Source organism: Myotis brandtii, unplaced genomic scaffold (genome assembly GCF_000412655.1).
Source record: "Myotis brandtii unplaced genomic scaffold, ASM41265v1 scaffold176, whole genome shotgun sequence".
In the NCBI taxonomy this organism is placed as follows: domain Eukaryota; kingdom Metazoa; phylum Chordata; class Mammalia; order Chiroptera; family Vespertilionidae; genus Myotis; species Myotis brandtii.
Genome location: NW_005356519.1, coordinates 2,242,317 through 2,263,125, shown reverse-complemented (window position 1 = coordinate 2,263,125; position 20,809 = coordinate 2,242,317).

The following is a 20,809-nucleotide window of genomic DNA, read 5'->3' as shown; positions in this document are numbered from 1 at the left end:
TCCTTAGCCAAAGTCACTTGCTTCATAGAAACCACCTTCTATGAGTACTTTCTTCAAGTCTCCTGGGAACATTTCAGTAGCTTCAGTATCAGCAGAAGCACTCTCTCCAGGAAACTTTAAGCTATAAAGCTGCTCTCACCTCAATAACTGATCAAACCACCCATGACTACCTTTAAATTCCACGTTTGCAGAACTTCCATCAACTATTGTCAGTACTTTCCATTTCAGCTTATTAAACAGATGGATTTCTCCTTAATTATAAGATTACTTAACAGAACACGGCGCTTTGCACACTCATCAGTCCACTTAAGCAATAGACTTTCAATTTCATCCATTAGTAAATGCCAACTAAAAGAGAGCAGTTTGCTACCAGTAGAACCAACAGTAACTTCAGCCATTTTCAAGGTTCTTTTTCTCTGTATGTAAGCAGTAGGGATGGTGGGTGCAGGTAAGTTCAAGGTACACACAATGTATTTCATTCGACACGATAAAAATGGCATAATCGTGTCCAATTTTAAGCTAAGTGTTAATACCTTCATGAACTCTCTTAGGCTTTTCTGATACCTTAGGACGACACATTTTGCTAATGGGTGTTCAAAATAAATCGGGATAAAGTACAGTTCAAATCTGTGGCGGCTTGATGCTGAGATGCTGAATGTAGTTCCCAGGGAAGGAGCTTGGCTAACCTTCTGCTCAGAGTGTGTGCTGACTCTGTAATGAATAGTTCACTGCAAAACAAACCTGAACGCTATTTTCAAAACAGCGAAAATCTCCTCTGAGGATTTCTTTCTGTTGGCAAAAATAGGTACTAACATTGGCCTTTCGTAAAAGTGAAATGGCTAAGTGAACTTTCAAAAATCTAGGGGATATTTGTACATGACTTTTAAGGTCCTTGCAAGCTTTACGATGATGAATTTATAAGGTGAGATTCTGGTTTGAATTTTTAAAAATCAAATACTAAGCTTTTACATATTAATGTAATAACACTATGCCAAATATTTCCAGAAGATCACATACAAATAGAGGGAAGAAGAGAGGGTTAGGAGCCACTGTTGATATTGGTGAAGGTGATGGTGTGTTTATAGCAGTGCTGAGCAAAAGACTTCTAATAACAGCAGTCTCCTCACACCCTCTACTGTTTCTCTGAAGACATCCTTCACTTCCTTGCTTTCATTGAAACTTTGTTCTACCTTGAATATACTCCCCTAACCCTCTAGACTCAGGGCTGAGAGCGGGGTGGTGTCCTTCTCACTCCCCATGACTATTTTCAGATCAGTTCTCTTCCATCCTCAGACCACACATCCAGCTTCCAAATGCACATGTAAGGTTTTTGGGGGTAATTAATTCATTTTTAAATTGAATTTATTGGGGTGACATTGGTAGGTTTTGTACAGGCACAGCAAACTCAATTGCTCCTAACTCCCATCCCACTGTCTAATCTACTCCATGTCCTGTGCTCACTGTCTCACAGAAATATACCCCGAGTTTGCAATTGCTAAGAACAGAAACCTGGGAATGACACTTGGCCCCTCTCTACCTGACCTGATTCAGTCAAGTCAAATTCTGTTAATTCTACCATAAATATATCTTCAATCTGTTTGCTGCTCTCCAAACCTCTTGATATAAATATCAGTTCTAGTCAGCACCATTTTTTTTCATGAACTGTGGCCATAGCCTCCCTCACCATTAGACTTGGTGCCTCCCAATTTATTTTTCTACATGGTGACAATCATGTGCAAGATATTCTTTTCTTGTAGAATCTATGTTGCTTAACATAACCTGAACCACAGGAAAACAACAACAAAAAATTCTCACATTAACACAACTCTTGCATGGTAGATCCAGATATTCTGACTCTTTACTAGGGTTCCACCCACATCCATCTTTTCTTCAGGTCTAAAGAAGAAGAAACAGTACAGTATTAAGACATAAGCACAGGGTAAAATTATAGAAGGTGCTCAACTTTTAGACCCTAGCTGTAACAATGTTCAGCTGTTTGAAGAACAAATTCTGAGTCATAATAATGGCATTTAGATGCCATCTGTCCACAGTGCTGTGACCTTTGAGAACTATAACTTCATTGTGTATAACTTGTTTCTGCTTTCCAACATCTCATTATCAGCATGTACCATGCTCATTTTTAAAGGACTTTAATTTTCAGATTGCCATAAATGAAGAAACTAAGCTCGATTCTTTGGGCAGAGCTATAACCATCAGTTGCCATGAAGCCAAATAAAAAGAAATTACAATCCATGAAAGAACATAGTACATATCTTAACTATTCTTGACTACTTTTTCCCCAGCTTGGAACTATTTCACAATACAACAAAACATTAAGCAAAATAAAAATATATATGTTGGCCCACATACAGGGACCTGCCCACCTTTGTAAGAGCAGATGGCTACTGATCAAATTTTAAGGTCAGTGAAAAGTAATCTCAAGTTTCACTTGATTTAAGCCGAAGGGAATAAACAAAACAATGGAATAAGAAGGAAATTCTGAGATATGCTGGTCTGGGGAGGGCTTTACTGAGATGAATTGGAAGGGCAGAGAATGACAGAAACTAGTTTTTACTTGTCCAAGGTTTTATTCATTCCGCATAACTCTAGTTCATTGTAGCATGATCTGTATTCAGTCATTGTTCTATCAAAGTGTGTTGTCAGTTTAGCCTGTTTTTGTTTTCATTGTTGTTGTTTTTAAAATATATATATTTGTATTGATTTTAGAGAGGAAGGGAGAGGGAGAGAGGGAGATAAACATCATTGATGAGAGAGAAGCATCGATCTGCTGCCTCCTGCACACCCTACACTGGGGATCGAGCCTGAAACCCAGGCATGTGTCCTGACTGGGAATTGAACCGTGCCCTCCTGGTTCATGGGTTGATGCTCATCCACTGAGCCACACTGACCAGGCAGTTTAGACTATTTTTAATGCTCCCCTTCCTTAATTTAGAAAATATATGGGGTCCATGTTGGATCTTTATGGGAGATTGACAATTTAATATGGCAGTGGGCTATATTCTAAAGCTATAGCAAGACTTCTGATGACTGAAAATTCAAGAAGTGGGTATAGGGGCCTCAGATGTTTCATGGATGGTAATAGCCCAGGTTGAGCCTTCCTCAGGTTGTTAGACATGTCAATAACAAAGAGCCTATGGATAGTAAGTCATTTTGGAAACCCATCCTCATTTTGATAAAATGTGCCATATTTTCATTCCTATGATCTGTTTCGTGTATTTAGTGCCTGAGGTAAAACATTTTTCAGGTATGCTGTGGACAATTATGAACACTTTTCTGAAGATGGAATGTAAAACTAGCTTTTGTTCTTGAGAAACTCTTCTTGGTGGTTAGTAATATGGGATTTTGCATGACGTCTTCCAATCTGGTTATCCATGTGTTGGTATATTCCTCCCCAAATGTTAGTTTACTGTAATGGAGACACATCTAAATACTGTTTGAGGTTGAAGCTTAGCATAACACACAATGTTATCTGTCAACAATTTAGAGCCAAGGAGACAACTTACAAAATTGCCTTTGCATGTTTATTACTCTGGCACCTACGTATGTTTCAAGAGAAAATTAAAGGAAACATAATAATAGTTTTAAAATATCTTTATATGTGTACAAAATTTTAAAATAACTAGTATATTCAATAGCTTAAAGAAGTAATTTTTGACCAAGAGGTTGAAGGGTAATTTTGCTTAAATATAGTTTTCTTCAAAGACTGAAAAATGCTATTGATACTTAACTATGCTCATTAGAAGTTACTTGGATTGATTAATTATCTTCATTTCAAAATATGGTATATGTTGAATATACTGTTCCTTTAGAAGTTTTAGGTTAAACAAGAAAAGATGACATATTACCCATCATGTTTTAAGACATATTTTATTTACTTTAATGTTGAAACATACTAATATTTACATCAAAATAAATCAAGGTCTCAGCAAAGTAGGAACGGAAGGGAATTTCCTCAGCCTGATAAAGTACATCTACAAAAAAATCTATACTAACATATACTTAGTAGTGCTTTCCCACTATGATCACAAACAAGGTAAGGATGTTTCTCTCACTGCTATTCAACATCGTACTAAAAGTCCATCATACTATAGAACTTGACAAAGGAGCAAAGATAATTCAGTGAAGAAAGGCTAGTCTTTTCAACAAGTGGTGCTGGAACAACTGGACATCTACAAAAGATAAGGAAATGAAAAGTATGCCAACTAGGAAGGAAGAAATAAAATTGTCTTTGTTCACATATGACATGACTGTCTATATAGAAAATCAATGAAATTATTTCTGGAACTCATAAGGAATTATAGCAATATTGCAGCATACAAGGTTAATATACAAAAGGTAATTACATCCAATTTCAATAATTGGAATTTGAAATTGAAAACACAATGCCATTTATATTAGCACCAAAAAAAGAAAAATACGTATAAATATTACATAATATGTCTAAGATCTATATTAGAAAACAACAAAACTGTGATGAAAAAAATCAAAGATTTAAATAAATGTGGAGATATTCCATGTACATGCATAGGAAGATTCAATATTGTTAAGATGTTTGTTTTCCCAGTTGATCTATAAATTTGGCACAACCCCAACAAAAATCCCAGCACGTTATTTTGTGGCTATTGACAAACTGGCCGCAATATTTTTATGAAAAGGCCAAAGGCCAAGAATAGCCAATAGAATATTGAATGAGAAAAACAAAGTCGGAGGACTGACAAAACTAAACCTTAAGACGTACAACAAAACTACAGTAATCAAGACAGTGGGGTATTGGTGAACAAATAGACAAATAGGTTAAGAGGAATAGAATAGGAGGTCCAGAAATTGACCCACACAAATATAGTCAACTGATCTTGACAAAGGAGCAAAGATAATTCAATGAAGAAAGGATAGTCTTTTCAACAAGTGTTGCTGGAACAACTGGACAGCTACATAAAGAAAATATTCTAGATGCAGACTTTCACAAAAATTAATTCAAAATGGATCATAGATGCAACCTATAAAACTCCCAGAAGATAACATAGCAGGACATCTAGACAGCTGTGACTTTGGCAGTGACTTTTTAGATACAATTCCAAGGCACGATTCACGAAAAAACAATTTGAGAAGTTGGACCTTATTAAAATGAAAAACTTCTGCTTTGTGAAGATTTTCAAGAGAATGAAAAAACAAGCCACCAACTCAGAGAAAATCCTTGCAAAGCACATATGTGATAAAGAGATGGTATCCAAAATACAAAGAAGTCTTAAAATTCAACAATGATAAAACAAGCAATCTAATTTAAATTTGAGCAAAAGATCTGAATAGACTTCTGACCAAAGAAGTTAAGCAAATGAGATTCTCAACATCACTTGTCATTTAGTAAATTAAACAGCAATGAGATGCCACTATACACGTATCAGAAGGACCAACATCTAAAACACTGATAACACCACATGTTGGTGAGAATGTGAAACAATAGGAACTCATTCATTGGTGGCAGGAAAAGTTTGTTAGTTTCTTGCAAAACTAAACATTCTCTTATCATATGATTCAGCAATTGTTCTCCTTAGTATTTACCCCAAAGAAATGAAAATGCATGTCACAAAAACCAGCACATTGATATCTATACAGCTTTATTTATAATTTGCCAAAGTTGGAAGCAATCAGGAAGTCCTTCAGTAAGTGAGTGAATAAATGAACTGCACATCCAGACAATAGAATATTATTCAGTGATTTAAAAAATGAGCTGTCAAGCCACAAAAAGACATGGGAGGACTTTAAATGCATATTGCTAAGTAAGAGAAGTCAATCTAAAAAGACTACATACTGTGTGATTCCAACTATATGACATTCTAGAAAAGAAAAACCTATGGTGACAGTAAAAGAATCAGTAATATCTAGGGGCTCAAGGGAATGGAGGGAGGGATGAACAGGTGGAGTACAAAGGATTTTTAGGACAGTGAAACTCATCGGTATCGTACGGTAATGGTGGTGGATACATGTCATTCATTATAAATTAGTGAAAACACATAGAATGTACAACCCAATGAACTCTAATGTAAATTATGGACTTTAGTTAGTAATGAGGTATCAATAGTGCATCAGTTGTAACAAATGCAACACATTAATGTGAAATGTTAATAGAGGAAACTGTGTGTAGAGGGAGCGGAAAATGGGGTGGATGGAAAAATCTATACTTTTCTTTAAACCTGAAAAGCAAGAATGTGAAATTAGTTTCCATTTGAAGACACATTATATATGCCCCCTAGTGGTCAGTGCACATCATAGCGACTGGTTGACCTGTCAACTGTCTGCCCCGTGGTGGTCAGTGCATGTCATAGTGAGTGGTTGAGCAGCCTTAGCATATCATTAGCATATTATGCTTTGATTGGTTGAATGGACGACTGGACAACCGGACACTTAGCATATTAGGCTTTTATTATATAGGATAATATTATGTATTGTTTCTTTAAAAAATAACTTTATTGATATACTAGGGGCCCAGTGCATGAATTCGTGCACCTGAAAGGAATTGTGAGCCATGAGGCTGCAGTGGGCACAGGGGTGGGTCTCGGCCTATCCTCCGCACTCCCACCCAGCCCCTCCTGCCTCAGCCCCCTGTCCCCTTGTCTGCCAGCAGCCCTGCTCCTGCTGCCGCCACTCCCACTCACTGAAGGTTCCGGTCCCACTCGCACCCACTGATGGCGTGGAGCGATTGGGGCCAGTGCCAGCAGCAGGTGCAAGCAGCGGCTGCTGCCCCAATTGCCCCTCAGGAGCAGGGGGAGGGGGAGAAGCCCTCAGGGGTGATCAGGGTCGGCAGCTGCCACTTGCACCCGCTGATGGCAACGAGCGATCAGGGCCGGCACCGGGTACCAGCAGCGGGTGCGAGCGGTGGCCCTGGCGCTGGCTGCATGTGTGAGCAGGGCTGGTGCTGGCAGCAGGTGCGAGTGGCAGCTCCAGAGCTGGCAGCAGGTGTGAGCGCCGGGCAGGACCGCAGCGCATGGGAGCAAAGAATTTTCAGTAACCACCAGAGGCTCTCCCTGATGACAACGACCGGTGCCCCACCTTGGTCTGGCGCCCACACTCACCTGCTTTACCATCCCACCATGGCCAACACTCACCATGTTCCGCACACGCCCCCTGGTGGTCAGCGTACGTTATAGTGACCAGTTGTTTGGTTGTTCTGCTGTTCGGTCTATTTGCATATTAGCTTTTTATTATATAGGATAATTAATATACAAACAACTGCACATATTTAATGTGTACAATTTGGTAAGTTTAGACCAGCAATTTTCAACTGCTGTGCTGTGGGACACTGGTGTGCTGCAAGAATTTTTAAAACATGCAATACCTGAATATTTAGTCATGGCACTGACCTCTTTTCCCTTGATTGTCAAATAAAAAAGTGACAGCAGCCAACCCAACAATAGCTGTCTAGTGTGAATGAATCAAATTTATAATTATTTTTTCATCATATTGGCAAAAAATATATTTTTGGGTGGGCTGCAGAGTTAGGTAATTAGTTTATGTGTGCCATGAGATGAAAAAGGTCAAAAATCACTGGTTTAGACAGATGCAAACACCGTGATATGATCATCACAATCAAGGCAAATGACATATTCAACACCTCCCAGAGTTTCCTTGGATCTGGGGCTCCCCCCCCCCACTTTTTTGTGGCAAGAAAATTTGGAATGAAATCTACCCTCTTAAGTTTTGAAGGGCACATATTGTGTTGTTAACTATTATAGGCACTTCATTGTACAGCATATTTTTAGAACTTATTCATATAGTATAACTGAAACTTTATACCCATTGAGCAACTCCCCATTTAATATCCAAAATATATAAGAAATTCCTACAACTCCATAGCAAAAACAAAAACTAGTAACTTTGAAAGGCAACCTATGGAATGGGAAAAATATTTGCAGAATATCTGATATACATTGTTTCTCAAACCTTTAAATGTTCTTGCTCTGTGGGATTTATTTATTTTTATCTTTGACTAAAAAGGCAAAAAAGTTATGTCATCCCACATTGCAGTAAACTCACAAAAGTAGCAGAGAATTGCTACCTAATTCAATCTTGCTTTCCTGTATGATTTAATATCAAGATATAATAGTAATGATATCTTCAGTACTTAATTTAACAAAAGGAAGATAGGAGTTGGAAGTGATTATGATTGGTAGAGTAATGCGACAATTTGGGTCCAGTTCTGGTTCAACTAAATTGCCATTTCAAATCAATTTTGTGGTTTTCTTTTAATTGAGTTTGACTCACCACATGCAGTTTTCACCGTATGTGCTTTGCGATGAACCAGAATAAATTTCAAAAGGAGCCAGCACATCTCAGATGGTATAGTTCAAATTCAGTTGAAACATAACACAATAGAAACTTTCCCCTTCTCATTCCTGAATGGGTTTTGTATAATCAGCCAACTGTTTTGAAATTGTCATGTAACTTTTCCATTATTTTGATGAAGCTAAAAAATCCAAATAATCAGCTTTCATGTGTCTGCCCTACCTTCTTGAAATTTTCTTAATCATTCTTAGATTTCTCTAGTAATTTTCTTTTTGAAACCAAGAACAGCATTTCTAGAATACGTTTGTTAGCAATTGAGTCAGAGAATTTCAGAAGAGTTTTAATCTAAATCTTATGGTTTATTTTATTGATTATCAAAAATTAATAACAAATTTATAACATGGTTTAATACAGAGTTTTCCCCTTTTAATATAGGACACCTGGTTTAGTCTCTACATAGTAAATGTATGATTTTTATAAGTTGTACATTTTTGGTTGTTCTTTGAAGAATGTCCTGTAATATTTAATCAGCATATTTACTCATCAGTTTACTCACTCACACTCAAATGAGAGAATTCCTAGGTGTCATATGTCATGGATAGATTTAAAGAAGGTGAAAAATTTCAGAAATCATGGCTGATAAAACTTGTGAGGAGAATCACCCTATACACAAGCAAAATAGTCTTATAGAATCAACTTGTTTAGGCAAGCCTGTTACACAAATGTGAACCTTTGATTCAAAAATCATTGTCACTTTTTAAGTTAACTTAATTTTCTTCATGTAAAAGTTGAAAGAGAATTTATGACATTTGAAATTAAAAACTGAATGTGTTCACATGGATGGAACTGTGATCCTCCTAGTGTATCTTTAAACTATGAAGAATCTCCCACATTGGAAAAGAGGCCACTTTTAAAATTCACACTTTCATGTGAGTTGTGCTCTTATGATAAAAGAATACTATAAATTTCCATTCTTATAACATTGAATATGTATGCATATATAGCTTATACTAACCCCCGTGTGTGAATATATTCCATTTTAAATGAATTTTAAATACATGTTGAAAGGATTGGCAACGTTCAGGAACAATTACACTTAAGCTTTGAGTAAGTTCAAAATGCTAGACTGTATGACTCAAGTCTAAGCTTAAGTGTTCGGGACATCCACTGGGTGGCAGAAGCGTATCAGAAATGCTCACAAGTAGACCCCCCAGCCCTGGGAGAGTGCTGGCTGTGCCAAGGCAATGCTACTGAGGAGGGCATTTGCTAGCCAGCTCTTCTCCTCTGCGGTGCTGTGTGCAAGCCCTGAGCTGCCTTGCTCCCCACCTGGTATCCCTTGTGGCTAAAAAGTCACATTTGCAGATGCCTGGTGGAGTGAAACACCCCTTCTGACTGGTGAACAGGGTTTTCTCTCAGAGAAGCCTAGTTGCCTGTGTGGGAAAGAAATACTGAGTTCTCAGACATACTAGTCCTGCTGAGTTAAAAGACCCAGAGCCAATGCGGGGTGGGGGTGGCTGTTTTATTGGTATTAACGGCACAATTTAGGTTATTGGATTTTACTCAGCCATTTAAGGAAGGACTAAGAAACAAAAGGATGATGATTTGCTTGTAATACTTTAAAATAGGAGGGGGAAGAGAGACAAGGAAATATTTAGCTTTTATGAGAACACAGAGGCTGAATTCATTTCTTTCTCTCTTTGAAAATAGTCTTTACAGGTAAGATGATAAACCACAATAGAGTAATCGTTTGTATCCTTGGCATCAGGGAACGGTGTGTGATTGTTTTGAAACAGGGGTTGCTGCCAAGCTTTTGGTTAATGCGAGGTAACTTGTTTACAAGTCAGAGTAGATAAAAGAAGTGGCAGCCTCTGAAGCAGGACTTCTCACACTCTCTCCATGTGGGAATCCCCGAGGGTCTTGCTGAAATGCAGATTCTGAATCAGTAGATATGCCCATCTTTAAGCTATTGTTCAACTCCAAACCTGCCCTTCCAAGCTCTGTGTTGCTGGGGCTGGACTCAGCAAACCACTGTTATGCTTTGCCAGCTGGCTCTGTACTAGACTTTACCAGTAGGGGGTGGTAGCGGGAGAGCGCAAAGCCCAAGCGGGGAGAAGGCACCAGTCAGCTTGTTGCTCCTGTGGGCATCACCCAGGCAATGTTTCTTCAACCCTATAGCAACAGTCCCTTTAAGTTGCACAATTTCCAGTTTGTAGCTTTGAACACTCTTAGGGTAAACTTCATTATACCCATAGGAGACCCCAGCACTGGAAACACAACCTCTTTCCTTTATTCCTCTGACTCTACAAGTGGTAGCTACTTTCTGCAGTTGCTATCTTCATAATATATTATAGTTTTATTTTTACTCTTTCAATTACCTAGGTAATAAGTTTATACCTAGTTAACAATTCTTTATGTGAAACTAGAGGCCCGGTGCATGAAATGAAATTCATGAACGGGTAGGGTCCCTAGGCCTGGCTGGCAATCAGGGCCGATCAGGGCCTTCCTTCCCCCAGCTGCCAGCTGCTGGCCAGGCCTTCCTTCTTTCCACTTCACCCCCTGGTGGTCAGTGCACATCAATACAAGTGGTTGAACTACTGGTTGGTCGAATTCCCGAGGGGACAATTTGCATATTAGCCTTTTATTATATAGGATTTTCATTTTCCAATAACTGGTATGGTTTTTGTCTCTTTCCTGGACTGATGCAGTTGGTCTGGGATGGGGCCTGAGAGTCTGTGTTTCTGACAAGCTTCCAGATGATGCCAACTGCTGGTCCATGGACCCCAGTTTCAGTAGCAAATAGCTAGAGAAGTGAGTCTCAACATTTGGCAGCACAGTCAGATCACCTGGGAGTGATGAGATGCCACCCCAAGTGACTCTCATTTAGTTAGTTTGAGGTGTGGCCTAAGCATTGGCTTTTTAAAAAATATTTTTAAAATATGTTTTTATTGATTTCAGAGAGAAGGGAGAGGGAGGGAGAGAAAGACATCAATGATGAGAATCATCAATCGGCTGACTCCTGCATGCCCCCTAGTGGGGATCAAGCCCACAACTTGGGCATCTGCCCTGACCAGGAATCAAACCATGATCTCCTGATTCATGGGTCAATGTTCAACCACTGAGCAACACTGTCCGGGCAGCATTGGCTTTTTAAAGTTCTTCTTAAGTAATTCTTATATGCCTCTAGAATTGAGGATCTCTGTTCAAGACCACTGGTTCTCAGCTAAGGGGCAATTTTGCCCACCCACCCCCCTTTGAGGGATATTTGGCAATGTCTGGAGACATTTTTGATTGTCACAACTTAAGGGGGTGCTATTGGCATCTAATGGGGAGAGGCCAGGTATGCTACAAAACATTCAATAACTCACAGAAAGTCCCCACAACAAAAAATTATTTCACCCAAAATATCAATAGTGTTGATCTTGAAAAAACCTGATCTAGAAGATATAGCAAGGTCAACCCAGTTCATCTCTTTGTTTGTTTCCTCATTCATTTATTCATTCAAATGTTTTTGAGAGCTAAGGAAGAATTGTAAGGAAGGGACATAATAAGATTTGTACTTCGGAATGGTCATTCTGGAATGAGTGGGGCTCATGAATGGGGAGGAAAAAAACACTATTGACAGGAGGCTATCGCACTAGTCCAGGTGAATAAAGGTACTGGCTCTAGGATGGAGATGAAAAGTGATATTCTACGGACATTTCTGGAATAGACTCACAATCTGGCTAACCCCATGGTCGGCAAACTGCGGCTCGAAAGCCACATGCGGCTCTTTGGCCCCTTGAGTGTGGCTCTTCCTAAGCCTTAGGAGTACCCTAATTAAGTTAATAAGAATGTACCTACCTATATAGTTTAAGTTTAAAAAATTTGGCTCTCAAAAAAAATTTCAATCGTTGTACTGTTGATATTTGGCTCTGTTGACTAATGAGTTTGCCGACCACTGGGCTAACCAATTGGCTGAGGCCAATGAGAAAAAAAAGAGAATCCCAAGATAACACTAAATTTTCCAGATCATGCTTCCAGGTGTAAAGATAACTTTTTAACATCAACTAAAAAACTGCAGACATTCATCTGCATCCTGGTAAGTACAGTTTTAATGTCTATTGATAGAAAGAAAAATCAAAACAATTGGCAAGCTTGCTCCAGGTAGCCACCTTTGTTCTGTGTGTGTCTGCTTTCCTGAGATTGATCTCTTTTTTATTGAAATTTCTGAGCTATGGTACACTCTCCAGCGAGGTTTATTTAAAATATTGATTCCTCCCACAGATAGCTACTCAGATCTGTGTGTGATTTTCACTCATTTCTTTCTTGAGCAACATAATTTTTATTATATGTGGTCCTCTTATATGGCCAACCATCATGCCTTTTTTTTTTTTTAATCACTGGGCACCAATGACAGAAACAATTTGAAGAAAAAAAATAGTACATGTTCATTGCAAATACTTACAACATGTAGGAATGTTGAAGAAGAAAATAAGACTTATTCATAATAGAGTTCTCTCACACTGTTAGAATCTTGGTATATTTCAAGTATGCCTTTGGTTCATGCCTAGACTAATTTATAAAGTTAGGAGATGGCATCCCACTAAATTATTATTCTCTTTATTTGTTTTTTTTCTCTTAACCTTGGATTATGAGAATTTCTCCAAATGATTAAACATTTGTTAAAAATTAACATTTAATGACTGTATATTATTATAATAAATGGATTCATAATAATTTTTGACTATGCTCTTTTGATGGACCTTTTAAATTTACTTCATAAATAATGCTACACTGAGAACCTTGCACATAAATCTTTGTGCAAGCTCTGATTCCCTAGGATAGATTCTTCAAAGGAGATTTACTGGGTTAAAGGAGATTTACTTTATCTTTGAAGATCATTCAGATTGTTAAATTACTTTTCAAAAATTTTGAGCATATTTACAGAAAGTTAGAATGTATAGTTATGCTCTTGATGTTTCTTAATTATAATAGGAGTTTCTTCTGACCTACACTGAACATTTTTTTAAATGAGAAGGATTAATCCAAAAAATAAATCCATGCTGAGAAAGCCATGGGGAAAAAAGTTAACACTAATAGATTAATATGCAGCCTGGTAAGTAGATGCAGCATATTCTTATATTTTTTTATAGTCATGAGGGAGATCATTGATACAAATACTTTTTTATTCAATTTTAAAAAAAATATTTTTTTATTGATTTCAGAGAGGGAGAGAGATATAGAAACATCAATGATGAGAGAGAATGCCTCCTGCATGCTCCCCACTGGGGATCAAACCTGCAACCTGGGCATGTGCCCTTGACTGAAATTGAAGCCAAGATCCTTCAGTCCACAGGCAGATGCTCTATCCACTGAGCAAAACCAGCTAGGGCTTGATACAAATAATTTTTAAGAACCAGAGTTCATTAGCTCAGTGGTCCTACAATAGGTTTGCAATGTGGTTTTGTGTAGCAAGGAATTTTACTGAGTAAGGAATAATCAGATAGTTAAAATCAACCTATACATTTCTTGGGAAGCCTTTCTAGATCAAAAATTGAGTGAGGCTAACAAGGGTCTGGATCTAGTTTATTTAATCCGACACACAGCAATGCATCTGGAAGAAGTCTTCATGCTGTGCCATGTTCTGCACGCCCGTCTGACCACAGAGGCGCTTTCCCATCATAAGCTTGTGCTGGACAAACTTCGAACCATTTATTCATGGATCTGGCATCCAGGGCTCTTCTCTCTGCACATGTTTTGTAATAATAGAACAATAGAAACATGGCACTGATCTTTCTTTGTACCTTTGTTTGTAATTTACTTTTCCCCCCTGGGAACATTTGCTCCAAAATTATTTTTTCTTATTATGGAAAAACCAGGCATGTAAAAGAAGATGAAATCTTATTTTTAAATGAAATTTACCACCACCCCCAACAGAAACAAGGATCTTGTTTACCCTTTCCCACTGAACGTTTTTCTTTGTTTTTTCTTTCTTCCTTTAGGATTCCATCACAATTCTCATTGATTCCTACAATTGTAGTCAAGTTTTGATGGTAACCAATACTAAGGCTTTCTGGGGTGTTTCTTTAATCTGGGAACACAGACTTTTTGTGTGTGAACCCAATCAACAGTTGCTTATTTGGCATGCCTAGAACTGTAATTTGAAGGCACCAGGGCTTTTAGAAATCCTCCCAAAATACTTACAATGGAAACTTACCACTTAGAAAACAGCAATCCTAAAAACCCACGCCTGACACATCATCTCCCAAAACAACAGCGAAGTTATGCAGCATTGAAGACATTTTTCTAGGAGGTTCTAGAATTCAGTATTTCTCCTTGTTAAACTCTCAGAATATTTTTTACCATATCTTTCTTAATGGCACCTAACCTTTTCTTAGGGTACTGGATTTATTTAATTATAATTACAGGCTTTATCTCCCAATTCTAGGCACCATCTGATATATATCTGCACCCAGCCTCCCACATATTATGAACTCAATTAATACAATAATTGGATACTTAAGTTCTTTCTTAAATTTTCACTTTGAGGTCTGGAGGTAGTCACTCAGCTCACAGGCCCTGTGGAGCGGCCACCCTAGATCAGCAGCGTGAAGTTAATTGGCATAAAGAAGGAAATGGATAAATTAATACAGCAATAGTAAAACACTCAGTCCATGATGAGGAAGAATATCAGCAGAATTGCAGATTTTATTTTTATAAAATTATGGAAGTATTCTTGATGTCTAGATCTCACATACCATGAATGCTCGTTTGGGTTGAGGATGATGTCATTGGTGGTGGCTCGGCGTGAAGTTTCTTCCTTGCTTTTTCTCATTACCACATTATTTACAAAAGCATAAAATCTTTCTTAGTACCCTCCCATGGTTTTTACCATGTGTGCATTACTGTGACCCTTCTTTATAAACTGTAACTTTCTGTTATTTGATATTGTTATTGTTTGTGAAAACGTAATTATCTTCCATGACAAAATCTCCCATTTTCTTTCTTTTTGTCAGGCCTAACATACCAGGCTGTGCTCCTGTTTCCAAGTCTTCTCACCTGGGAACCCCTGGATATGAGAGTTGCAGGAAATGCAGAGAGCAGAGATGTTAACCCACGAGGATCACAGAAGAGACAGCGTGGTGCCGTGGAAAGAGCACTTCCCTTGTGGTCAGGCAGCCTTTGGTAAGTTATTTCACTTCCCAGGCCTCTGTTACCTCACCTATACAACATGATAGTAGAACATCTTTCATGTGCAAGACCTGAAGGTCCCTGACCTGGTCACAGAGCGTACAAGCCAGGGGTGTTTCCATCCTCCTGCCTTAGGAGCCAAAGCCTTTGAGCTTCTCTGGAGGCACTTCACTCAGCATGTTACCGTCACCTCCTGGACTGCTGAGTCCTTCAAGGGCAGGGATTGCCTCTTCTTCACTTTTCATCTCTACTGACCAGTTCAGTTCCAGGCAGAGACTGGAGTCTCTGTGAGTGGCAGTTACACTGAGCTGCATTCAGTTGTGCGAAGGAATCCACAATAATGTCAGGAATTTGTAGAAGAGTTGAGAAATTTGGAAAGAAGCAGCATAGAGCAAGAAAAGCCTGGTCCTGGTCCACCTAGTCACCTATCTCTAGATAGTTCAGGGCTTGGTTAATACCCACTGAATGAATGACATGAATAAGAACCTTTGTGAATGAGCTGCACAGGAAAGGCATGTGGAATTGGGATTAGGTGACCTAGCTGAGTGCTCGGCAGGTACTGGACATTGGATATATAGTCACTGAATCAATGAAAAAGTGATTCAACAAACAGAAGACACAACAAAGTCACAGATGGTAGTTAAGTAAATCAGATTATTTGCAAGGTAATGTATGTGATGGAAAGTGGTAACCATTTGTATGTCACCTGTGTGTGGGTTTGAGAGAGAGAGAGAGAGAGAGAGAGAGAGAAGGAGAAGGAGAAGGAAGTAGTGAGGGCAGGCAAGGAGAGGGAAACGGTGTTCAGATGAACCACTGAGGAACTGAGTGATTTATCAAGCTTAGTGTCCTTGTTGATATCATTGTAATTAGCTAGTTATTAAGAATAGAAAAGGAGCAATGGGAAGGCCAGACATAGACATGTCATTTGGGCACTTTCACCAGGAAGCTGCAGTTTTACACTCCCCAGGGCACCACCAGCCCATTCCCTGCAAAACACTGGGGGAAGGGGTCCAACAAGAGGGAGACAGACACGTGTGCAGTAAAGTTGGGGTGACCTAGAGAAGGTGCTCATCAATCAAACCTGAGAACAGAGATCAGTGGCCAGAGTGGGTGTGGCCACTGCAAGCCTGCAAAAATGTGGGAATATATAATGCCCAAAACCAGCGGTTCTCCACCTGTGGGTCGCGACCCCTTTGGGGGTCAATGGTCGCCTAAGACCATCGGAAAACACATATATAATTACATATTGTTTTTGTGATTAATCACTATGCTTTAATTATGTTCAATTTGTAACAATGAAATTGGGGGTCACCACAACATGAGGAACTGTATTAAAGGGTCTCGGCATTAGGAAGATTGAGAACCACTGCTCTAAACAAAGGAGTTTTTTCTCTCTTGCATTTGCCAGTATGGCCACGGCCATGCAGACCCCACATGCAATGGACTAAGAGATGCAGCCGGAAACACAAGCTAAGCGAGCTGATGGAGGACTGGACTGTGCACACATGGGAGGGACACTGGCTCGGACTGTAGCCCGAGTAAAGCCACACTACGTATCTCCCTTGGCAGGACTGAGGGAAATGGGACATTGGAAACTCGGAGATATAATTCCACACAAATAAATATCACTGGTTCTCCCATGCAAGTCTCAGGAAATTCTGTTTCTTGGGCTATCACAAGAACTCCACTCCCAGGAGCAGCAGGTGCGGATGAGGACCTCTCCCCAGCGGTGACACTGTCATTGCTATTCAACATTAACTTACATTCCTGAGGGAGGCTGGTGGTCTTGGAGAGAAAGGGAAAACTCTCACCTGACTCACGTAGCTGAGATACAAAGCTGTCGGATCCTGGTGCACAGAGGAAGAGATGGCACCTCATACAGGCTAATACCTCTTTCTAGTTCACCTGCTCACAGACCATATTGTTCATCAGCATAAACCAAGAAACTTCATTTGCTGTTTTAAGCAATTAAAGGAACGCAGCTTTCATTTTGCAGCTGAGGTGTGTGAGTCACCCTTAGGCACTCCCATTATTTCTCGGGCACAAGCCTGGGGTTATCAAATTCAGCAAATGGAGTGGAGGGATTCTCAGGAGGACTGCATCTCGAAGGGGTGGATGCTGCTTTCTGTCCAAGAGAAAGACACCCCGACCCCTGCTGTTGCTGTCAGTGATCCTAGGAATGGCAGGGGCCCAGGCAAGGATGCCAGCCCCCAGCACCGCTACAGACAAGCCACTGACACTTCACCAGCCTCATTCGATGGCCACTAACTCCTACTCAGTGCTAAGTGGCTTCATTCTCATGCACAGCATATTTATCAAAGGACTTGGAGGTTAGAATATTTTATTACTATTTCAAGAGCACATGTGTTTAGGGAGGTGGTGGTATGTGGGTGTGTAGGAGGGTGTTTAGGAAGGTCTGTGGAGGTTCTCACAGTTCAGCCATTCACCGGTGATGTGGGGGACTCAGGGCCAGTCCCGAGTCTTGGTTCTTCATTTGGATTGTGACTTTGCTCCTACTCAGCCACAGGGCTGTTCTTGAGATCAGTGAGAACGGAGGTGAGTGGGCCGCGAGCATGCACAAAGGTGTATATTTTATATTGTGCATATCTGGAGGGAAGGGGAAAGAGGAATAGGGGAAAGGAATCCTCTCTGGCCATTGCCAGGAGTTTGGCTCTTTGTGGGAAATGGTGGGGGAGCCTTGTTTATAGGCTTCTCAATAGGCAGCACTAAATGAGAGAGAGAGAAGACAAAGAATGGCTTATCAGAATGAGCTGCTTTTTCTCACCCTCTCCAGCCCCCTGCTGTCACACCTCCTGCTCCCTTTTGGCTTCGCACAGGGATGTGTCAGCTGGAATGCTTTCTGAAATCATGAAGTCTAACCCCCATGCCGTTGTCTCACAGTATTGTAAACACTGCACCATTTCTGTTAGCCTAGTCACATAGACTGAATGAGGCAGACCTAATGCTCAAGGGAGAGGAAAGTGTTGGTTAAGAATTCTTATGGAGAAGGGAAGATGAAAGTGGCACGAACTATCCAAAATTGTTTTTAAGTCAAGTCCAGATATGAAGTGTTGCTGGAGAAATCAGTAGGTCCAGTTTCCCTGACACTCGTGGGAGTGGGGTACCTACAATATCTTTAGAAAATGAATGTTCTAATACTCGCACAGGAGAGTGAATGTTTTTTATTGGCGTGGAATTATATTTCTTGGGTTGTAAAGTCCCATTGTCCTTAAACCAGTCCTGGAAAATATGCAGCTGGGGCTCCAGCAGAGGCAAAGCAGGGCCGGTGTCCAGAGTTTCCCGTCCATGGTGGAGTGGGGTCCGATGTAGCGTCAGGCTTCTATAACACGTGACCATTTATACATTTGAAGATTTGTTTGTTATCACAGTTACCATAACTCTAGTAGGCACTGTAATTTAACCAAGAGGTATTTTTATTATGGTTACGATGCATGTGTAATATCTACCATATGTACTAGTCATTTCTATTAAGATCAACACAGTAATTTATAAAAACACATCAACTCATATATTTTTTTTGCAACTGTGTAGAAGATTTTTTAAATGTCCTGAAACCGCTTATCTTAGAAATTTACATTCTATTTTTTTTATCACCTTTGGGTAAGTCATTTCAGATATTAAATATCGTTGTTAAAAAATGAATACTAAAAAAGTTGCACATAATCATGTGAACTATAACAATGTCAAGAATGGTTTATGAATTCAGATGAGATATGAGGTTGGTTAATAAGACACAGACTGATAGTTATCTCCTGACAAGGAAATGATGATATTTGCACCAATTATACAAAGGCAACTAGTTATACAAAAGATCCTACTTAAATTATTGTGTCGAGCCAGCTCAGACAAGGGTTCCCCAAGCCTGAGGGAGGGCGGCGAAGGAAGAAGAAATACAGACAAAGAGAATAAGCTGGGTCTAGGTGGATCTTCCTGTGCCTGGCTGAGGCCACAGAGAGAGATCCAGAGGCAAGCTGAGCCTTTATTTTATAGCCAGAGGTAAACAAGGTAGTGGTCACCATAGTTACAATGTTCTTGTGAGTTTCACTTGTTTTGGCAGCACTTGCTGCATCTCCCTCACCCATTAGCTACCCAGATAAGATCTAGGGAGTGTCATAAGGTCAAGCCTAATTATGCTAAGAGGACTGTGCCCTCCATGCTGGGACTTGTTTGTGGCTTTGCCAACAGGTCAGTCGGAGGCTTAACCCTGTAGCTGCGCCCTACAAATTATTATTTGTTAATTCTCACAAGTTTTTATATAATTCTCATCAATATTAAAGGCCTATGAAGTATCTTTTATTTGTTGGAGCATGAAATAATAATATTGTTCAAAGTGACAAATTATGTCCATTTGATACCATTATAATAAACTGGTTATTATTAACAGAAAAGGTGTAAAGGGGAGAATAGATGATATATGCATGTCATTTATACAGCTTTGCCAAAAAGCTGCAGCTAACATTCTCCAAGTCTGTCCTCTGCAGATCGCTTGGGAAAGGGACTGGACAATGGACACATCCCCAGTAAGGTCTGGGTGACATAGAAAGATGCTTATCTGTCAGTCACAAATGGGAGCAAGTCAGTGGCCAGAATAGGCCTGCCCACTGCAAGGGCATGAAAAATCAGAGATACTTAACTTGTGAACAAAGGAGGACTCTCTCTCTCTGCTGCTCACGCCTGACTCCTGTGGCATACACCTTTGTATTTTAGGTGATGTGCAGGATAGAACACTTTTTGGTGAATATGTGCCACATTGAGAACTAAGATTAATAATCTAGACCCCTATTTGGGAGAGGTATTAAAGAGGATACTCCTAGTCTGTTCCTTAAAGTCAAGTGTAAGTGTAAGTTTAAAAAATCCTCACTCGAGGCTATGTTTTTTATTGATTACTAGAGGCCCAGTGCACGAATTCGTGCATGGGTGTGGTCCAGCCGGCCCGCTCCAATCGGGGCCAATTGGGCCAGGCTGGCCGGGGGAGGAGCCACAGGCAGTTGGCTGGCCAGCCCTGCCCCTGATTGGGGGGGGGGGGGGGGGCTCATGGGGGGTCATGGGCAGTTGGTGGAACAGCCCCGCCCCTTTGGTTGAACTCCAAGTCGAACTCCTAGTGGAGGGGACAATTTGCATATTAGCCTTTTATTATATAGGACTAGAGGCCCGGTGCACAAAAATTTGTGCACTCAGGGGGAAGGGGGGGCCCTCAGCCCGGCCTGTGCCCTCTCGCAGTCTGGGACCCCTCGGAAGATAATGACCTGCTGGCTTAGGCCTGCTCCCGGGTGGCAGAGGGCAGGCCCAATCCCTAGGTGCAGCCCCTGGTCGGGCT